Source organism: Rhinatrema bivittatum, chromosome 1 (genome assembly GCF_901001135.1).
Source record: "Rhinatrema bivittatum chromosome 1, aRhiBiv1.1, whole genome shotgun sequence".
NCBI lineage: Eukaryota > Metazoa > Chordata > Amphibia > Gymnophiona > Rhinatrematidae > Rhinatrema > Rhinatrema bivittatum.
Genome location: NC_042615.1, coordinates 758160903 through 758183302, shown reverse-complemented (window position 1 = coordinate 758183302; position 22400 = coordinate 758160903). Strand labels below are relative to the sequence as shown.

Below are 22400 nucleotides of genomic sequence, written 5' to 3'. Positions count from 1 at the left end.
ATGGGGGAGGAATATGATGAAATCCCTGAGCGATAGTTGTGGTTTGTTTTGTGGTTCGGACCCTTTCAAATAAAGCTGCGGCCTTTGTTTTCCCAACAAACTGTCTTGGAGTTATTTCTTTGTTCAGGGTGGTTGCGAGTGAGTGTGGTCCTGTATGTACATATTATGAATAGAAACCTGAAAATATGATGACAGATTGCACAACTCTTACAGTATGGAGTTTTACATAGGGAGGTATAAATGCCCACATATTGCTATGAGCTATAGTGAATAGGCCCCTAAATGTTTGGAAAAAATATTTGAAATCTTGTCTAGGTGTTGCTGGACACAAGTTTCAATCTTGTAGCCATTCAATAATTTTGTGTATGCTACCATGTGCCCAATATATGCTTTTCTGGGAGAAAAAGACTCACAATCCATATTAGTTCTATCATATTGTCACCAGCCACATGCTTTATTCTCCCTCCGCAATGAGAAAGGTGAAAAAAATATCACACTAATATCATGGGTGATTTCAAATGACCATCTTATTTTTTTTTCCATGTTTTCTCTGGTCTGATGTTTTATCTTTTGAGTGAGGGGTAAACCTTTCCAGGAGATTAACTATTATTTCTGGGCTCAGAGTTTTGTGATTTTTAGGCAGTCTAATTAGATTTGCTGTTCCACACTTGGTGCACCTTGATCTTGAATGTAGTCTGTTCACAGCTTGTTGAATTTCTTGGCGAGATAGTGTCTGATAACCCAATGGGAAAGGAGCAGGTATGATGGTACCCCAGGGCTGCTTAGACATTCTGAAATAAGAATTACAAAGCTGAATGTGTTTGTCTTACAACACTCAAATTATTCTTGTCTGATGATGATTTATGAGGAGATTCTAGGACATTACTCTGAGAAAGGTCCTTGAAGATCCAGTGTAGCAATGAATAATGCAATATTTACAAATGTTTTGTGTACAAATAAATAGCAAAATGTTCTACTTTTACCAGGCAAATCAATACACTACAGAATGTGAAGCAGATGACAATAGAATCAGAATTAAAGTGCTAATCATTTGTGGGTATATTACTGAATTCTAGATAACTCTTACAAATTATGAAAAGTGCAGACCCTGATCCTGAAAATTACTCAGCCTCTTCTTCTCCATTAATTTATCATTGCTCTTCCTAGTGATGTTTCACTATCAAGACCTTGAAAGCCACAAACAACAACATTGGAGACTGCTTCTTTTAAGAATGTGAAGGTTAATTTAACAGGTTTGTTCAATTAATATTATAGTGGAATTTATGCATTTATGGGGTAGATTTTAAAAGGTGCGCGTGGGAGTAGATTTGTTTGCGCAACCCAGCGCGAACAAATCTACTCCCAATTTTATAACATGCACGCGCTGCTGTGCACATGTTATAAAATACAGGGTCGTTGCGCGCAAGGTTGCGCAAAATCGGCAGCCTGCGCGCGCCGAGCCACACAGCCATCCTCCGTTCCCTCTGAGGCCGCTCCGAATCGGAGCGGCCTCGGAGGGAACTTTCCTTCCGGCCCCCCCCCCACCTTCCCCTCCCTTCCCCTATCTAACCCACCCCCCAGCCCTAACTAATTCCCCCCTCTACCTTTATTTTACAAGTTACGCCTGCCCCGGCTGGCTGCCGGCGCGCCATGTTCCGGTCCGGGGGCTGTTCCGGAGGCCGCGGCCATGCCCCCAGAACGCCCCTGGACCGGAACCACGGCCCCGCCCCCAGAACGTCCCCTGATGACACGTCGGCTGTGACACGTCTCCAACACGCCCCCCAGGAAAGCCCCGGGACTTACGCGCACCCCGGGGCTTGTGCGCGCCGCCGAGCCCATGCAAGATAGGCTCGGCACGTGCAGGGGGTGGAAGGGGCAGCTTTTCGGGGGGTTACGCGCTTATCCCTTTGAAAATCTGCCCCTTCATGTACAGTGGTGCAATATCACAAGTAGCCCTTGCAGCCCCTAGTTCGCAGCAGCCCAAATGCTAAGTTTGTTAGTGAAAGTCTTTTGCTTTATGGCTTATGGATCAGATGTTCAGGAAAACAAAAAATACTCTAAAACTGTAAGCCGCCTGACTTAAGGTCCTTTTGTGTTTTTCTCATGTTGTAAATCGTACTTATGTCTTACATCCCTGTACACATTGACTATACTTAAGAAATAAAAATGCTTACTGTAAACAGTGTTTTCCATAGATAGCAAGATGAATTAGCCACTACATGTGGGTGGCGTTATCCGGTGGCATCGAACAGACTTGTCTCTTCAAGATAGAAGAACTTTGAGCTCTACTGAATGTGTGTAGGAATTCTAGCGTGGACTTTGCCTCGTGAACCTTCTTACAGATCGATACTCTAAGGCCGTGGTAGAAGCAGTGCGGCAGTGTCAGGCGCACCCTCGTTCCCCGCACGCACAGTTCTCTTCACCTACCGCTCGATACTCTCTTCAAATTGCAGCAAATGCATGCCGCGGCTGCGAAGCCTTAGGCAAGCATTAGGCCCGCGCAACCCATTTTACTGTATAGAGCGCCTATACAGTATCCTGGGTTCGCGGGCCTAACGCTTCACGGCCGCGCTGGTATCTGTCATTTCAAATGTCATTTCAAATGACATTTGAAATGACAGGTACCAGGAAGTGGACAGTTATGTTCCCTGATGCTCGGCAAACTTTCCCCCAGCCCCCGCTCACCTGCCCTGGCCCCGTCCGGTCTCCGGTGCAGCCCCAGCCCTGTCCCCTCCCCCCGAAGCAAAAAAAAAAAAACCCGAAAAAGTAGCAAGGCTCGGGCCTGCTACGGTAGTCCCTTCTCCCTTCTCCTCTCCTCCCGATTTCGGCGCTCAAGGCGGCCAGGTGGGCGTGCATTCATCCAGGCAGAGGGAGCCGGCGGCGAAAGCGGCCTCCGGCTCCCTCTGCCTGGATGAATGCACAACCCCCGCCGGCAGTGAATGAATGCCCATGCGATTTCGGCGCTCAAGGCGGCCGGGTGGGCATGCATTCATCCAGGCAGAGGGAGCCGGCGGCGAAAGCGGCCTCCGGCTCCCTCTGCCTGGATGAATGCACGGCCCCCGCCGACAGTGAATGAGTGCCCGTGCGATTTCGGCGCTCAAGGCAGTCACATGTCGTGACGTCATGCCTTGAGCGCCGAAATCGCACGGGCATTCATTCACTGCTGGCGGGGGCCGTGCATTCATCCAGGCAGAGGGAGCCGGCGGCGAAAGCGGCCTCCGGAGGCCGCTTTTGCCGCCGGCTCCCTCTGCCTGGATGAATGCACGCCACCCGGCCGCCTTGAGCGCCGAAATCGCACGGGCATTCATTCACTGCTGGCGGGGGCCGTGCATTCATCCAGGCAGAGGGAGCCGGAGGCCGCTTTTGCCGCCGGCTCCCTCTGCCTGGATGAATGCACGCCCACCCGGCCGCGGCCTGGATCGAACACACTCCCACCGCCGCCTGGATCCAACGCGCGCCCACCCGCTCGCCAGCTCCCGCCACTGCCGCCTGGATGAACGGGCGCCATCCGCCCGCTCCCGCCGCCGCTCGATGACCGCACGCCTGGGGGATTCGGAAAGTGACAGGAAAGTGACAGGTATTTATACATATATATAAACAACTTACGCTGCAATGTTTTTTACACTTTACTCCCTTTGGTTTTACCCCCATTTTTACACTTTATTCCCGTTTTAATTTTCGAACACCACACTAACACCAAGTAGAGTTTAGGCGGTAAACTAACAGGTTAAGGACGCGGCAAAATAGCGGGTTACAAAGGAGATAATCTGAGCGCGCGTCACAGTATCGGAGGGGAATAGCTAATTCCTTCATTTACATATCATATGCATGCGGAAAGGACCAAACCACTACAAATGGTTCAAAATACTGCAGCCAGAATCCTAACTAATACAAAGAGAAGAGAGCACATTTCCCCAATCCTTAAAGAATTACACTGGCTACCAATTCATTTCAGAATTCTTTATAAGTCAATCACCATAATCTACAAATCCATCCAACAAATCGCCCCTCTCAACCTACAAATCCCTTTCATAAAACATACTTCCTCCAGACCCATAAGAGAGTACTACAAAGAGTCACTACAAGTACCGCCTTCCAAAACTTCCCTCCACATAACTTACAGAGATAGGGCTTTCTCCACAGCAGGACCCACGCTTTGGAACTCCATACCAACGGAACTTAGACAGGAACCCTGCTTACTGACTTTCAGAAAAAGACTTAAAACATGGCTTTTCAAACAAGCCTTCCCAGACGCAGATTAAAAACTATTCTATCCGATTTTCAACCTCCAATCAACATATTTTATTATTATAACCATCCTGGTATCCTACCCCTAAGCATTATTATCATCCAGAATCTTCATTACTTATGATTTCGCCTTTATTGTTAAACTACATACTTGTACGGAACAATTCATTGCAATTCTCAAACATCCATTTTTGGAAATTCCTCCATTCTACAGGTTTATACACTTTGTTAAAGTTTCTATCTTGTCTTCTTCTTGCTCCTAGTTGTACGTCTCCCTGTTTATTGTAACTGCATCTATATTATTTATAGTTCATATTATTTCGTTCTCTGTTCCGCTTATCACCCATTGTTTATTGTAAACCGGCTTGATGTGATATTTTCACGAATGCCGGTATAGAAAAAATTAAAATAAATAAAATAAAATAAAATGCGTCTGTTTTAAGAAGCGCTAAGGACGCGTGAAACTGGAGACTGTATCACTGGATCGCCTTACGTGTCCGAATTGTGCGCTCCCAGCACGTTACAGACGGGAAATCTTCAACCACACGTTACAGTATCGACCTGTTAGTTAGTACCAGAGCTAAGTCTAACGATATAGTCAATTCTCCAGGGAGGCTGGTGGGCATTCCATGGCTAATTCATCCTGCTATCTATGGAAAACACTGTTTACAGCAAGCAAACTTGCTTTTTTTCCATCAATAAGCAATTTGAATTAGCCATTACATGTGGGGAGTCTCAAGTTGAGGGTTGCAGCAAAGTGTTTACTAGCAGGCCGATACAGTAAGGGTGCGTAAGAAAAAGTGCGGCAGTGCCAGGCGCCCGCTCGTTTGCCGCGCGCACAGTCCGGATCACATACCGCTCGATACAGTATTTAAATGGCATGCAAATGCAAGCCGCGTCCAAAGCACGTCCAAGAAGCGTCCATGAAGCGCAATCCGTTTTACTGTATAGGCGCTATACAGCGCCTATACAGTATCCTCGTGTGCTGGAACCTGTCATTTAAAAAAAAAGTGCGGCAGTGCCCGGCGCCAGCAAGCCCCAGCAGCCGGCGATCGGAGGCAGGGAGCGCAACAAAGCACCCTCCTTCGGGCAGGCAAGAGAGATGAAATTTCACAGTCCCAAACCAACCCAATCCAAGCCCCAGCAGAGAGAGACAAAATTTCACAGTCCCGGGCAAACTTTCCCCCAGCCCCCGCTCACCTGCCCTGGCCACGGCCACGCAAGCCCCCAGCAGCAGCAGTAGAAGGGCGTTGAGAGAGCGGCTTCAGCAGCCCGGGACGGATCGGGCACTCCCCATGCGAGGCGGCTTCCAACAGCCCCGCCGGCGAAGGTGAATACGTGCACGCCTGTACGTCCAATATGGGCGCTCAAGGCAGCAGGCGCATGAACGCATGGCGTGACCTGAGCGCCCGGCTGGACGTCGGAGGTCACGGCGTGTGTGTATTCACCTTCGCCGGCGGGGCTGCTGGAAGCCGCCTCGCATGGGGAACGCCCGATCTGCTGAGGCCGCTCTCTCTCGCCGCCCTTCTACTGCTGCTGCTGGGGGCTTGCGTGGCCGCAGCCAGGGCAGGTGAGCGGGGGCTGGGGGAAAGTTTGCCCGGGACTGTGAAATTTCGTCTCTCTCTGCTGGGGCTTGCCTGACGCTTGGATTGGGTTGGTTTGGTTTGAGACTGAATTTTCGTGTGAAATTTCGTAATTTACCGCCTACCCTGACCCTGGCGTTACACTAACGCCAGGGTCAGGGTAGGCGGTAAATTAGCAGGTAAAAGACGCGGCAAGATAGCAGGTTAAAAAGATAGTCGGGGCGCACGTTACTGAATGGGAGGGAATAGCTAATCAGATTGTTTACATACATATACATGCCGTGGGCGGAAAGGGATACACATCGAGTAAAAGAAGCGGTAAGGATCAGTAAAAACAGATAGTGAATAGCGGGTTAGACTTACGCGGCCAAATTGTGAGTACACAGCGGGTTAGAAACGGGTAACTGCGGCGCGCTTTACTGTATCAGCCTGTTAGTAAGCAAGCTGGTCCCCACTGTGAATAGTGGGCTACAGCGAAAAGAGTTTCTGCAAAACTGCCTGTCCGTATATGCGGACAGTCTTTGAGAAGTTATCCAGACAGCAGTGGGATGTGAAGGTATGAACTGACGACCAAGTTGCAGCTTTGCTTATGTCCTTAATAGGTATTAAATGAAGGTGAGCAATAGAGGAAGCCATAGCTCTTACTTGATGAGCCTTAACAGAGTCTGTGAGTTGTAATCCTGCTAAGCTGTACCAGTGATGAATGCACTTACTCAGCCAACCAATTAGACGATGTTCGCTTAGTGATCACAGATAATTTGGGCTGTAGGAGATAAAGAGCTAATTGGTTTGATGATGTGGTTGAATCCTTCTTTTGTAGTATACCAAGGCCAGTTTGCAGTCTAAAGTATGAAGGGCTTTTTCATCTTCATGCAGCCTTGGGAAAAAACATAGGCAGAATGATTGATTGATGTGTAAGACTGAGACCACCTTCAGAATAATCATGGAGTGAGTTCAGAGCATCATCCAGTTGTGAAAAAATTGCAGGTATGGAGGATATTGAACAAGAGCCTGGAGTTCGCTGACTCTTCTAGCAGAAGTGATGGCATCTAGAAAAATCACCTTCCAAATCAAAATATTTTAGTGAAGCTGATTCCAAAGGTTCAAACAAAGGTTTCATTAATTGGGAAAGAACCACATTGAGATCCCACATTATAGGAGGTTTTTGAACAGGGATTTTGATGTACAACACTCCTTTCTAGAATCTAGATATTAGTAGATGAGTGGATATGGGCTTACTGTCTACTGTATCATGGTAGGCTGCTAAGGCACTACGGTGGATCATACTTAAGAAGTGGTAAGACCTGAGTTCAAACGGTGAAGAAGGCACTGTAGCACCAATGTGACTGGTAGATGGGTGTGTGCAAGTAAGCATCCTTGTGGTCCAACTCACACATCCATTTGTCCTTCTGAATGTAAGGAAGAATCGTAGTGAGAGAGTTCATTTTGAATTTGTAGTATTTATTTATTTATTTATTTATTTATTTATCAAGTTTATATACCGTTTTACCAGTAAAAATAACTGACCAAAGTGGTTTACATTAGCAAAAATAACAAAAACAAAATTAAAAAATTAATTAAAATTAGATAAATAATAAAAGTAAAGTTAAAACAAAGTACAAATAAAATACAATATGTTACATAATCAATAAAATCAATGATGACAAAATAAGAATTTGGCCATTACAATTAAAAACTAAAAGAACAGAAATAGAATAACAAGCAAATCAATATAGTTTAAACATACTTAACCTTACTTAGTTTGACTAGAAGGTTCAAAATCCTTAAATGCTTCCTGGAAAATATGAGTTTTTAAAACCTTATTGAACTCCTTTTGACTACATATTAACCTTATAGAGTCTGGCAAGGCATTCCATAAAATGGGATCAGCAACCGAGAAAGCTCTATTCCTTGTCACATTCAGTGCTGCATTTGTTACTGAAGGAATTTCTAGTAAGTTTTTACCTGTTGATCTGAGCTCTCTCTGAGGTTTATAAACTCGCAACGTGGAACGTAGCCAAGTAGAATCAATATTGTTCAACAGAGAGTGTATTAAAATGATAATTTTGTATTGAATTCTATATTTGACTAGCAACCAGTGTAGTTTATACAAGATTGGTGAAATATTTTGTTTTAGTGGGGTACCAGTAAGTAGTCTAGCTGCAGAATTCAAGACCAGTTGTAAATGGTGTAATGGTGGTTTCAGTACAGCGCTTGCAGTACTGAACGATAATCATGGAAAAATAAAAGAGGACGTAATCGTTTTAAAACATGTAATTTAAAAAATGAAGATTTTACCACTTTGGAAATATGTTGCGTTAGAGATAGATTAGTGTCAATCCACACTCCAAGATTACGTGCTAACTTAGTAACCTGAATCACTTCTTTACCTAAGTTTACACTAGCTGGAGGGGCATTAGTAGGATTTGATATAAAGCTTAGACAAAGGTTCTGTTTTCTTTTTGTTCAGTTTTAAATGATTATGGGCCAACAACTGTTCGATTGTACTGATGTATATTTGAATCAGAGAGAAGGTATCGGACCAGGATGATTTGTAAGGAACAAATAACTGAATGTCATCAGCATAAAGTTTAAATTGGACATTCAGAGAAGCCAGAATCTGGCACAGAGGCAAGAGATAAATGTTAAACAGTATTGGGGACAATGAAGAGCCCTGTGGAACACCTGTTGATTGAGTATAACTTTGAGAGGAACAAGCGCCTATATTAATTTGGCAGATACGATCTGAGAGAAAACTCCCAAACCAATCTAAGACTGTAGATTTTATACCTATAAATTGTGGAGCAGACATCAATAGTTTATGGTCCAGCATATCAAACGCTGCTGAAATATCTAATAAAATGACCACAGTATAAGAATCGAAACTTCTAAGGAAAGTGTCAAAAGAGATAACAATAAGGTCTCAGTAGAGTGTCCTTTCCTAAAGCCATGCTGGTTTGGGTGAAGTATGTCAAACTCCGATAGATAGTCTTTGAGTTGATGTAATACTACCGATTCCAAAATTTTTGCTAAGGAACATAAGAGGCAATAGGTCTCAAGTTTGAAAAATCCATAAATGAAGAAGTTTTGTTCTTTAAAATAGGCAAGATTGATGTTTGTTTTAATAAATCAGGAAACTTTCCAGATTCCAGAGATTGATTAATAAGTGAACACAGATAATCAGGATACTTTTCAACGATACTTTTTAATAGTGTACCAGAGCAAGGGTTTAGTGGGGAATTTGAAATTTTTTGCTTGCTTATAATCTTTTGAATAGCTTTAGGAGTAATGGAGTGAAAGTCAGTCCATTCCGAATTTACTTATTGTTGTTTATAGTTTGGGTAGGGTAGGGTAGAGTGGCAAGTTCCTGAGATATCGTTTCAATCTTTTGTTGGAAAAATTTAGATATTTGTTCACATGTTTCATTTGTGATTTCAGGAAGTGCGTTTGCATGATCAGTGTTGTTAGTGATTTTACTATATTAAACAATGTTGCCGGATTATTGTTTGCAAGTGCTATTTTATCCGCATAGTACCTTTTCCTTAGTAGGTTAACTTCATTTCTGTATTGTTTTAACATATTGTGGAAGTCAAACAGTGCTTCAGAGTTCTGTTTTAACCAGACAAGCTCCTTTTTCTTAAAGCGGTTTTCATCATACGTAAAGTACTATTGAACCAAGGAAAATTCAATTTGTTTTGGGAGTTTTTTTGTGTTATGAGAGGAGCAACCGCATCTAGAGTTGTCAAGATAGCTGAGTTCCACTCTTCTAGTGATTTATCAACATTCTCGGCAAGTTCAAGAGGTATATTATCAGCAAATGCATTTAAAAAGGATTCTGCAGTTATAGGTTTCCTTTTTTTAAGTTGTTTAACTGTATCACTTGAACCTTTCTGTAAAATGGAGGTCGAGAAAGAAATAAGATGATGATCTGACCACGGAACCAATTGATTATTTAAATCAACTAATGGTATATTCAAATATGAAGAATTATAAAAAATTAGGTCTAAGGTATTTCCTTTGATATGAGTGGGATCAGAAATGAGTTGGGTCCAACCTAGTCCAGACATAGCATCTAGGAAAGAAGTAGTAATGGTAGATGAGGAATCATTATTTATTTGCAGGTTGAAATCACCTATAAGAATAGTTTCTGCTAAGTTTAAAGACAAAGAGGAGATGAGTTCTAAGAATTTTGACAAATGTGTGTGTAAAGTTCTTGGTGGACAATATACTAGTACCACATTTAGATAATCAGTAGATACTATCAAAAGTTCGAAGGGATCGCTATTATGGGTTATTTTCCTTACAGGTTTAAGAGAGGCTTTAATAAAAGCTAACACACCCCCACCTCTGCGCCTAGCTCGAACAACTGAAAAAGCGCAGTAATTGGTAGGACAAATACTGTTTACTATCACCGAATCTGACTCTGTAAGCCATGATTCGGTTATAAGTAAGCAGTCAGGCTCTTTCTCATTCAACAGATCCACAAATATAGGGGTTTTTTGCCTAATAGACTGAGCGTTACAGTACAAGAAGGTTAGCACCGGTAGTACAATAGTAGATAACATAGTTCTTAGCGGAATGTGAATTAAAAAAGATCTGTGAGTATGTACTTGCATAGAGTGACGCTTTTTATGTATGAACTGTGAGTCATATCTGCCATAGCCCATCACCGTTGGTATTTCCATTCTACTTCAAGGATACAGACTGATTTTCAAAGTGTTGGAGCTAACTCAGAGCTAACGAAGGGGCTAACAAAGGGGCGTGCCCCTTTGTCTCGCTCCTTTGTCACACGACGCCACTGGCGTCGCCGCACGTTTAAACAGCAAAAGAGTCTCTTGAAGATGACGTTATGGGTGGGCAAAGCCAGTCGAACTGGCCGGCTGTGTAACGCGGGTTAGCTCTATCTTGACTTCAGCGAAGTTATCAGCTGGGTCATTTGTTCCACGAAGGTTTTTCCAGTAGGTAAAGATGTCACAGAGGCCCTGGTGAAGGTACTTATTCAGATGGCTCAGATCCAAATCAGCCACAAACCACCTGATTTCTTGGGGATGAGGAAATATTGGGAGTAAAACCCTGCATAAGTTGTTTCAGAGGTATGGGTTCTATTGCCCACTGCTGTAAGAATGTCTGAACTTTCAGACATAGTTGTGGAAGATGGGATGGATTCAGCTGAAGCACAGAACAATGCAAGAGAAGAGATAGTCAAGAGAAATGCAAGCAGTACCCAGAGTGCACTATTTGTAGGAAAGGGTCTTTGGTGATAAGGCACCACTTGTCCACAAAAAACGGGATTCTGCCCCCACCCGGAACAGAGGGATGTGGATTGTGCAAAGGGATAAAAAATGTAGACCTTAGTTTAGGGTGAGCTGGTTAGGCCATTTTTTGCTGTCTGTGTTTTCTTTGACTAGGTCTGGCAGAAAGAGGCTGCTGATATTGAGTTGCAAGAGGTCAAGGATGGTAGTTTTGACAAGATTAGAAAGGATGCCAGTGAAAATAAGGCTGCTTGTAATGATAGAAAAGCCATTGTGTGCGGATGGCTGCTTGAGGCCTGTTGAGAGGGATTGTACAGCTACATTCTGGACTTTTATCTGTGCCATGGGCTCCTTAAGTTTTTCTCTAATAAGGTTATCTCAGAGACAGATAATGTCTGCTAGTTTCTCATGCATGTCCTCTCAAATGTTGCTGATCTTAAGCCATGCCATATGACATAATCCAATGGATAATGCGGAAGTTCTAGAAACTGAATCGGAAGCTTCATAGATCGAATGTATAACATGACGAATACTTTCTTTTGCATTCAAAGAACGCTGTATATAGCTCACAGATTCTTTCTCTGGTTGAAGAAAAGGCTTCATCTTTTGCAGGCAGTCATAGATATACTGCACCATGCAGAACTGATGAATAGTAATTCATGCAGTCAGCATGGAAACTTGGAATACTTTCTTGCTAAACTGGTCTAGAAACTGGTGATTTTTTTTCCCAGCAATGAATTGGAATGGATCCCTGTCTTTTTAGCTTTCTTCATCGTGAATTCAATTATCACTGAATGGTGCAGCAATTGCATGATACCAAATCCCAGAGACTGTTGAACCCTGTTCTTCAGATCCAATTTTCTTGGCATGGCAGAAATAGAGGTGTCCCACATTCTCATCTGCAGAGAGCTAAGAATAGCTTGGATCAGTAAAGCTACTGGTACTGATGGAGTATTGCGGATTTGTAGAAGGCCTAGAAGGTCAGAATGGGGGTCTTTGTCTTTATGAACATGGACACAGGGTGCATCCCATCTTTTCGATGATCATAGGGTATGAGAAGTTGTTCAGAGGTAACCTATGGTCTGGTGGCTCCAGCAGAGGATCAGAAGGTATGCCTATAAAGTCCTCATCTGAACCCAATGGCATAAGATCAGTCACCCAGGAGTGCAACGATGATGAAGGTGACTCTGGAGGCTCCTCTGGCAGGAGTGCAGATGATGCCAAGTGGTCCATCATTTCAAATCTACAAGTCTCCACTGCAAAGGAGTAGGAGGAAGCCTGAAGAATGGGATTCAAGGATGTGTTCATCCCTAGGGTTGAAAATGGGACTATGTTAGGTAGAATTGCCAATGCCAGGTTCTGAAGGACAGGTTTGCTTGGACAGTGCAGAAAAGAAACTTTTAACCAAAATCATAATCTGATCCACCAATTGATACGTTCTCTGACCCAGTCTAGGCGGTGGTATATCCTCTTCTGATACAAGGATTGGTTCTTGTGATTGGGTCTATGGACAATCCAAAAAGAGTCGGAGTATAGAACATATCGGATCTGGTGTCTCCAGATGAAACCCCTCCACCAATAACCTGGGGGGAGGGGGGGGAGAGGAAGGACTCTGGTGATTGGAGAAGGAAGTGTTAATCTTACACCATCCCCTGCAGATCTGATGCACCATTAACTGCATTGGTAGAATGGCTAATAGGCTTGGCAACTTGGACAGAGTAGAATGCTTTGAAGACTTTGAAGATTTAGACTTGTCATGTTTAGATGAATGTAATTCTGATCACATTGAGGAATCTGGGGTAATGCTTTGATGCTGTATGGATGGAAGTGCTACTTGTATCAGTGCTGTGCCATGTGCTCCCTTATCAGGGTCCTAGTGTGTTAATCCAGTTGCGTCGAGCAGTTAAAGTGCCAAGGCTTTGGAATATGTCGACAAAGTGAGGGGCTTCATTTTAGATGTGTTGTGTATTGTGTGCTAAGATGGAATGCATCAACACCATCTGCATTGATTGATCAGTCAGCACTGAATACTTCAATGATTCATGCTCTGGATGCTTTGATGTACTGTGCATCGAGTCTGTTGATGTATCGTGCATCACGCAAGATAATACACCGGGCCTTGACTTCTTCAATACTCTGTGCAGGCCTCTTAGAGAAGGAGAAAAACTGATGATACTTTTTTTTTTTGTTAGCACTGAAAAGTGTTTTTATGGAGCTGCCAGGTGACAAAAATTGATGGAAAAAATGAAGAATTTAAAATAATTTAGAGAGAAATTTCAGGAGAGACAGAGCACATGTCTGTGCTTGGGCTCAAACAAAAATTGACTGAGGAGGCTCACAAGGCAATGTCCACATGCTTAGTAGAGCTCAAAGTTGTACTATCATGAAGAGGGAAGTCCGTTTGGTGCCGCTGGATAATGTCACCTACCTATAATGGCTATTCAGCTTACTTATTTATTTATTTGGGTGTTTTATATACTGTCATTCCAGAATAAGATCACAACAGTTTACAAAATCAGCGTTCATATTCTTGGTTAACAATCACATTTTGGGCTAGCATTCACAATCTAGGTCAGCATCACAGCAAATATGTTCTTGTTCAAATTCGTGCATATTCTTGGTCAACATGACAGCATGTTTATAGATTTCATATTCTTACATTTTCTAAGTTGGCATTATGGCAAATACCAATTCTAATTCTACTACTTATATACTTTACATCATTCAGTACTTATTATCATTTCACTACCATTGTCTCTTGTACTGATGATGAAGTTTTCAGTATGTTGGTATTTTATGTTAAATTGTAAGCTTTTCTAAAAAGCCATGTTTTCAGTTCATGTTTGAAATTTTTTCTATCTGTTATCTGGCGTAATGACTCTGAGAGGGAGCTCCACAACTTGGGGCCTGCTGTGGAAAACATTCTGTTCCTGATTTGCCTTAGATGTGTGTACCGAGTAGAAGGCACAATTAGAAGTCCTTTTTTTTGTGATCTTAGAGTTCTCTGTGGTGAGTACTATTAAAGTGTCACTCCTAGTAATCATTGGTCAGTATTTGTAATTAATTCTGGATTGAACAGGAAGCCAGTGCAGTGCCATCAGTGAGGGGGTGATATGGTCCAATTTCCTTGTCCCTAGTAGTAGTCTAGCAGAGGCATTTTGGAGTAACTGTAGTGGTTTTAGTAAGCTTGAAGACAGGCCTAGTAATAAGAAGTTGCAGTAGTCTAAGTCTGAAAATATTAGTGCTTGTAGGATAGTGTGGAAATTCTGTATTTATAGTAGAGGTTTCAAACAGTGTAGTATTCTCAGTGTAGTATCCTGACAGAAAAATAACACATTTGATTATGCCGTGATTAGGAAATAAAAGTTATTCTTTGCAATTGCAGGGAGTCACTTGCGAAGTGAATTTTCAAAGGGATTTTCTGCGTCGACATAGCATATTTTTATTTATTTATTTTATTTATTTAGGGTTTTTATATACCGGCATTCGAGAACGCAGTCCCATCATGCTGGTTCACATTAAACAAGTGTGCATCGTAAACAAAACTAAAACAATGGTGCGGAAAAAGGCAGTTACAAATAACAGGGAGATTAGAACTTGGCAGGGAGAGAAGAGAAAGGACAGGTTATTAATTCAAACATGTAACGATAGTGTAAAATAATATAAAATTCAAACATGAAGGTTAGTCATGGTGTATGTGAAGGTAAGGATTGGCGTGGGTGAGGTAGATCAGTTTGAGTCTGGGAATGCTTGTGTGAATATCCATGTCTTTAGTCTTTTTTTGAAGGTGCATATACAAATGCACCTGCTTTTTTCTAAACGAGAGTAGACGTGCATTTTTTGTTTCATGTGTACATTTTAGCAGGGAAAAAAGGAGAGGTCTGGGTGCGTTCCTGGGGAGTGAGGGAGGTGGGGTTCAGAAGTAGTTGCTATTTTGTTTGTGCACTTTTACACCTATTTGACATGCGCAAGTGAAATCAGGCTCGTCTATAGTATTTGGTTGGGAGGTGTGGGTGAACTGGTAGAGATTCAGGGTGGAGTGTACAGGATGTAGGTGATCTGGAGAAGGGCTGTGAGAATTGGAGAAGGTATTAGTGAATTGGCGACTCCAAGTATTTGTGCATGCTTTAAAATATACCTGCCTCCTAATTCTGGGTGTTTATTTGTGCACTCCATATTTTGTACATTTAATATATGTGCGTATGATTATAAAATGGGTAGACAAAGTATGCGTTTTCTTGCACATGTATTTTCAGAGCAGGAATATTCAGTATTTTATAAATTGTTTAGCTTCTGCCGCACAGTTGATTAAGTACTAACATTCATCTCTATGCGTGAAAATCCTGTACCACAGATAGGTTTGAAATTTAGGCTCTGTGTACAGTTGCACAGCTGCCTCTTTTCTAAATATATTCAGTCCTTCCTGAGGCTGGAAGTGGAGTAAATCTTCTCAGCTGCCTTGTTTGTTTGTGTTTTTTTAAAATATTTTCCCTTCCTTTCTTTCCTCTCTCCCTTATTTATTAGATAAATGCAAACTTGGGGCTGGTCTAGTGTAACCCTGGCAGTTCTGTGCACTGCCATGCTTAGGGACCTGGGTTTGATTTTATTAAGGTGTTCTGCTCTCCAAGCCAGACAGGGCTTTAAACCCAAATTTGCTTCCCTCCCAAACCCACTTTCCCTCTTCCCTCTTTTTCTGTTTCTGCATTCTTATCTTATTGGTTGCTCAGCCCGTAACCTTGGGGTCATCTTTGATGCCTTTCTTTCCTTCACAATGCGCATTCACAACACTGCTAAAATGCTAACAGCAGTCCCTTCCTTTCCGAGCATGCTACCAAAACTCTTATCCGCTCTTGTCACCTTTTGCTTAGACTACTGCAAATTAATTTTTGCGGGCCTCCCGCTGAACTGTCTCTCGCCCCTGCAATCTATCCCAAATTCAGCTGCATGACTTATGTATCTTCAAAGTCGCTAATACCATGTAACTCTTCTTCAGTCCCTACACTGGCTCTCTGTCTGCTTTCGCATACAGTTCAAGCTTCTTTTGCTCGCCTATAAATACATTCACTCTGCGGCTCCTCATTACCTATCTTCTCTTCTCTCTGCTTACATACACCCTTCCTCATGAACTCCAGTCATCCATCAAGTCACTCTTATCTGTGTCTTCTCCTCCCCCACCACACTTTCCACCTTGCTGTACTGTATGCCTGGAATACACTTTCTGGGTCCATGTGTCATGCTCCTTCTCTGGCCGCATTCAAATCCAGTTTAAAACTTCACATTTTTGAAGATACTTTTAAATCCTAAGTACTTCTCTACATTAAATAGCTTTTTCACAGACTCTTGCTTGACAAGTATATTTCTCTTGACTGGATTGTAAGCTCTATAGAGAAGGGACTGCCTCTTATGTGTAATGACGACACCTAATAGTTAAATTTTAGGACCTTGACTGGAGGCTTAAAGAAGGCACTCTCTGGCCTAGGATCATCACTGCAATTACTGGATTTAGGAAAGTTGGAAAGGGATATAAAATATGGAAAGAAATCACTGGATAGGTGTGAGTGAAGGTTCATGGCACTAGATCCCAGCCCTAGTGCTGACTGAGTGAGAGGCCTAAAGGAGCAGGAGGAAGCTGCCATTGAAAAAAGAAAAAAGTGTGCAAACTTTACAAAAAAAAAGTTTTAGAATTAATTTTATGCGCTTGCTAGTTTGCTGGATTTTTTTTTTTAAATCTGATGCTGATTTTTGCCAATCAGTGAATCTGCATGGGATTTTGAATGATTTTGCTAATTCATGAAAATGCGCATCAGGCAGATTCCATGCGACTCATCAGATTTCAACAAATATGCTTGGATTTTCCCTAGATTGGCACATCCTTTACTTCTTATGACTCCTATGGCCCTGATTCACAAAGGGCTTTTTCTCAGTCTCTGCCTACGGAAAAATCATTAGTTCTCTACCTTTTCTTCCTTGTGCCTTTTGTTTTGTTTTGTTTCATTTCATCCTTTCTCTTTCGCCCCTCTTCATTTTAATATTTCCTTCTGCTGCACAACATGAAGTGTCTCTTCAAAGTTTCATAGCAGTTAAATCTGGCACTTTTACAGTGAGGAACATCAGTTGTAGGGCCCGATTCCCTATGCTGTTCTCCCAGAATGGGAGACAAGTCTTATTAAATCAAGCCCTTAGACTGAAAAAAAGTTTAGACGGGAGATGGGCATTGAGAGGGACCGATTAATGTGAAAAGGCATTTTCAAGTTGCTTTTCAAAGTCTCAGCATTTGTATTTTTGCCCAGAGATCATTCCCATCAGCTTAAAGAGAGATTAATAACATGATGGTTAAACAAGCTGCAAATATTTTAAAGCTCACCTGCTTGCAAAGATGTATAAGCTATGCCGATGGCAGAGGCAAAAGTGGCAGCACAGCCTAGCTGGCATGAAGTGTGTGTGTGGGTCCTACTCTGCTAACTCAAGGACCTATATAAGGTGTAGCCAAGGTGCATCACAAAGCAGGTGACATAGCAGTGGCCTCAGAGACTAACAGGAGCAACCTCAAGGAAGTTGTGCCATTAAGGTCAAGTGCACTCTAATCTCTTTCCCCTTACCCCTGTGGCAGAGAACTCACAGGTTGTCAGTTGGTTGCCAAGAAGCAGAAATGTCCTTAAATTTGTCCCAGCTCTTGCTGGTTTCATTTCACCCATGGAAGCTAATAAATCCATCTTCAGGCATTCATTGACTGGTTCGGTGATTTCTATCATTCCTCATTGTTGTGCTTATTATTGGAATTCAACTATGTTTTTTAAAAATCCGGTTGCAGGCAGTGAATAAGGATCAGATGTACCAAAAGAGTTTTTCCATTTTGTGTTCGTGCATCTGGCTTAGCATATACACTCAGCATTCTCTTTGCATATGTTTGGTTCCATCTTCAGTTTTCTCCTATGCTGGTTTCCTTTAGGGTCTCTACTGTATTTCAGAATACATTCTATGGTTTAGTTTTAATTTCTGCTCTATTTAATGCAAGTTTTTAAGAATGAGAACCAGAAAAAATATTCAGGCAGCAAAATTATTGGGAATTTAAGGAAACAAAGACACCTTTTTAGCATGGGAGGTAGAGAGTGGATCTGCTGATAATTTAGGAGAGAAGAACCTCTAGTACATTTAGAAATGAGACAGATGTCAGCTGTAGGCATGCGTTAACATAAGAATGTAAGAAGTTATATGCAGGGTCAGAGCAAGTCCATAGAGCCCAGCATCCTACTCCAAAATGGCCGTTTCGGGTCACACGTACCTGGCAGATCCCAAAAAGTAGATCTACATCTTGTTGCTGACTCCCAGGGATAAGCAATGGATTTCCCCAAGTCTAGCTGGCTAATAATTGTTTATGGCTTTTTCTTCCAGGAGCTTGCCCAAACCCTTTTCAAACCCTGCTGTGTACTTACCTTGACCACATCTGCAGACGACAAATACCGTAGTTTGACTTTGTGTGAAGTGAAGTAATATTGTTGGCCACAATTTGTTTTAAATCTGCCTATTGTTCCTTTTATGGAGTGTCTCCTTGATTTAGTATTATTTGTGAAGGTAAATAACTCTCCCTTACACATTCCACCCTTCTCGTGATTTATATACTTTAATCATATCCTCTCTCAACTGTCTCTTCTGCAAGCTGAGGAGCCCTAACCTGTGTATCCTCTCTCCTCTTTATCATTTTTGTTGCCCTTTTCCATACCTTTTCTAGTTACACTATGTCTTTTTGTGAGATAGGGTGGTCAGAACTGCACCAAATACTGATGGTGTGGTCGCAACATTGGATCGATGCAGAGGCTTTCTGATATTCTCTGCTTTATTCTCTTTTTCTGCAAAACTTTTACCAAAACTGAAGCAGTTGGGGAAGCTCAAAAGTATTTTTTTCCTTTTTAATATTGATTCCGAATCCTAGCTTTCTGCCTGTGCCACTTTTAGTAGGACATGAGTCCCAATGAAGTAAATAGCAGCTAGAAAAGTCTAAAAATATCAGCAAGTTCAATACAAAAATGTTCAGTATGCAAAGTATCATAAGAAATGAGAGAGCCATTTCCCTCATGGAAAGCTTAACAGAAACTCTGCATCCCGTTCAACCTTTCTTCTCTCCCACTGACACCATCTTGCAGCAGGCAAAGAGCACTGGGGCCGATGTAATAAGATGCACTGAATCTACCCCAGGTTTTACTTGTGTTTTAGCATGGGTTTCTCGGCAATAACCTTGCCCAGATATGTAATAAGAGCTTTAGTGCCAAAAAAACCATGGCAAGCTTAGTGCGTCTGATGCAGTTTGCAGGGTAAGAAACCTTATTGGCTATTTAACTCCAATTTTAGGGTGGGTTTTATTCCATCAGCCTGATTGCCCTCAAAATCTCACATCTCAGCGCAGTGCAATATACAGGTGGAAACAGGTGTTTAGTGAGGAAGGGAATTGTATTCCAACCTCACTTTACTGTTAGGCCTGCAGCCTCAGGTCAGCACAGCTAAGGAAGGAGTTGAAGAAACAAATGTGTCATACTTAGGGCTGCCAGCTCTTCTAGATTGTGCAAAGTTTCCTGAAATCACATTTCTCCCCCAACCTCATCTAGAGATGTGAAGGAGAGGAGACCAAGTGTGGGAGGAAACTTTGCTGTGTGAGACCACAGCCAGAAGCCCAGTGTGAAGAAGTGGTCCTATTTCCCCTCCTTAGCCTGTGGAAGAGACCAGGCATCTAGTCTGGTCCACCTTAATTCCCACAGTGGGAGAGAGCCATGTGGACGGGAATAAGTATGTGAGCCCAGCTGGGATCATCCCCCCCCTGTCTCCAGAAGCAGGAGTTCCTGTTCCTTTCTGGTGAAGTGAGTACACTGACCTGAGGTATGGCAGCCTACTACTGTGTGTGAGCTGGAAGTGTTAAATAAACCTGAATGTATATGAAGAAAGGCTGGTGTCGGTGAGTGTCTGTGTCTCCCGCCTGGGAAGATTTACTCGGTACCCCACTCCCAGCCCAAGGTGAACGGATAGAAACTGAGTGCTGCAGTGTGTAAAGTGGGGCAGAACTGTTCTCATACTGCCACCAAAGTGAGTCTGGTGCCAATAATAAGAAACGCGGTAGCAGCTTCTTGCTCAGAAGGTTGGGCTGTATCCATTATTATACATTAAAGCTACGAAACAAATATTATTTCGTCTTTTTACATAGCTATCGTCAGCTGCGGCCATTTTAGAATACAGGAGCGACTAGGGTTTGCAACTGTCCCCTTTGAACCTGCAGCTGTGGGGTGAGATGCAGGGAGGGGCCCCAAGGATGAGTGGGAAGGAAGGTGGAAAGCCCAGTAGGTTTAGATGGAACGGGGGTTGTAAACAAAAAATGAAAGAAAAACTAATGAAATTTCTTTTTTTTTTCCCATTTCATTTACCTTTCCCAAAGCATATCTCTAGTATCCCATTCCCATCTGTCATAGGGAGCACAGCTGCGACAGAACTTGTCTTCAAGGAAGAAGGAAAGAGTGGAAAAACATTATCAAGTAGATCCAGAGAAGCTGCTGACCCTGATGTAGGCGCTGAGTAGCCTGTCTGATGGGGAGGATAATCCAACCTGGTTTCCAGAAGAGTGGGACAAGGAGAATGCAGAGCAAGCTCTGGCATGGATTAGAAAGTAATATAGGTGACATCAAAGGAGTCTCCCCTCTTCCAAACGTTTCCTGAGCTGCCCTCCACTGAAACAAGTGTAGAAGGTTGGTTAATGTCTTTCTTCAAATCAGAGATTACTAGGGTGGTCGCTAACATCTTTACTACCATCTGTAGAATTTTCTAACCCTTAGAGAGAGGGAATTCAGAACATGATTAGGGAGACCTCAAGAACAGTGCATAGAGACAGAATCTTATACATTTGAAAGCAAGGAGAAGTATTTGTATTAATTTAGTCTTATAGGTTTCAACCACATGCAGATTTTACTAAAACAGAACTCACATTCTAATATTTAAACCATGCTTATATCTCTCTTGTCACAATAGCGAATTAGTTTTGAGAATGTGCTGTGAGCTACATAAGGTACATTTCTCATTTCTTAGTGCAGGTATTGTGTTGTAGCACATGGTGGTACTGCGGTAGCCAGATCAGATGTACCCAAATAAATAAAGTTGTTCCCTTGAGTGTTTTTGGTGTGGAAGACATTAGAATATCGTACAGGCTGTTGTCTGCAGCTTACTTTTCTGGCATGGCTTGTTTCTGTTTGTGTTTCAGTTTTTCTGCAAGCAGGTAAAGGTCTTCCTGTAAACCAGCAGCTGAGGAATTGTTCAGGATTTGTACAAGGTGATGTGAGCAAGTTTGTAGAGATAACAGTGGCATATGCGCTGGCAGCAGCTTTCCTTTCTGCTTGACATCAGGTAAATAGTGCCTTCAGGTTATACACGCCACTGACTTCATAATAAGTTGAATTTTGCTGCGATATGAATTCTTCCTGTAAGTAATGATGGCCTTCTGTTCAGGGCCAGCTTTGTACTGTTGCTGAAACTGAGGCTGGGCTGTTCTACTGGTTTCTAACTCTTTCCTTTATATTCTAGCAAAGTCCTTGAGGTCCATATTCAAAAGGATTTATCTGCATATTAGTGTTACCCGGCTAAGTCTGGTTGTGGTGAGAAGTAGATCTAAAGTTATCGGGTATGAGATCATTTTAAATCAGGGATGTGATTAATAAGAATTTTTAAAGAAATAAATAGCGGAAGAACATATGCCCTTGGCATGATGTATAGTGCTTTATTTGAATGGTATTCACCTTTAGGATAGTATTTCAAAGAGGCCAACTTTCAGATTTTCTGCTGATGCACTATTTTCTGTTACCTTCAACTCTCAGCTCTGCCTGCGAGTTTCTTCACTTTCTCTCTGCCTGCGCCTGCTGCATGGATTGGTGCTGGTGGAGATTTCCATGCTGCAAAGGTTGTGATGGAAGTCAAACAAGCACATACAGTGATTGCCCTAGGGGTAGGAGTATGGGTGCAGGGAGAAAAGGGCTCAGTTTTGGTCTCTTCCTGTTGGGCTAACAAACTGGCCAGTTGCTGGTCTGGAGGATAATTTTCAGCAATGTACCCGCATTAATCTGCAATCTGCAAACCTCCCTCCCTCCCTCGATGCGGTTAAGAGTCTGTGCGCCGCATTGACAGCAGGCATTCCTGGGGACATGCTTAGATCAGAGAGGAAAAGTTCACAGGTAGCTTGCATGTTCAAATCTTTATACATACTTTCCTTTTGGTGCAAAGCCTGTGGGTAGAAAGTACATAGAATCTATATCCCAATGCAGACAGTTTGCAAATTTTCCCTTTTGTACAT

The 22400-nt window shown here is 42.6% G+C and overlaps 1 protein-coding gene and 1 long non-coding RNA gene across 9 annotated transcripts in view; one reads left to right on the top strand and one right to left on the bottom strand.

Annotated features, from left to right (window-relative positions):
• LOC115077027 overlaps positions 1-21858 on the top strand; it is a 27291-nt gene extending 5433 nt beyond the window's left edge. Inside the window, exons 1-4 of one of the 4 annotated variants that reach the window (XR_003852935.1) lie at positions 19803-19932; positions 20513-20808; positions 21318-21460; positions 21638-21858. This is a non-coding gene — a long non-coding RNA (uncharacterized LOC115077027). Of the gene's footprint in view, positions 1-19802; positions 19933-20501; positions 20809-21317 lie in introns of those variants that run through there. The other 3 variants (XR_003852933.1, XR_003852936.1, XR_003852937.1) reach the window with 3 other exon arrangements.
• Positions 1-22400, bottom strand: part of ADAMTS12 (ADAM metallopeptidase with thrombospondin type 1 motif 12) — a 1111988-nt gene that overhangs the window by 987492 nt on the left and 102096 nt on the right. The gene's annotated exons all lie outside the window — the stretch shown is intronic.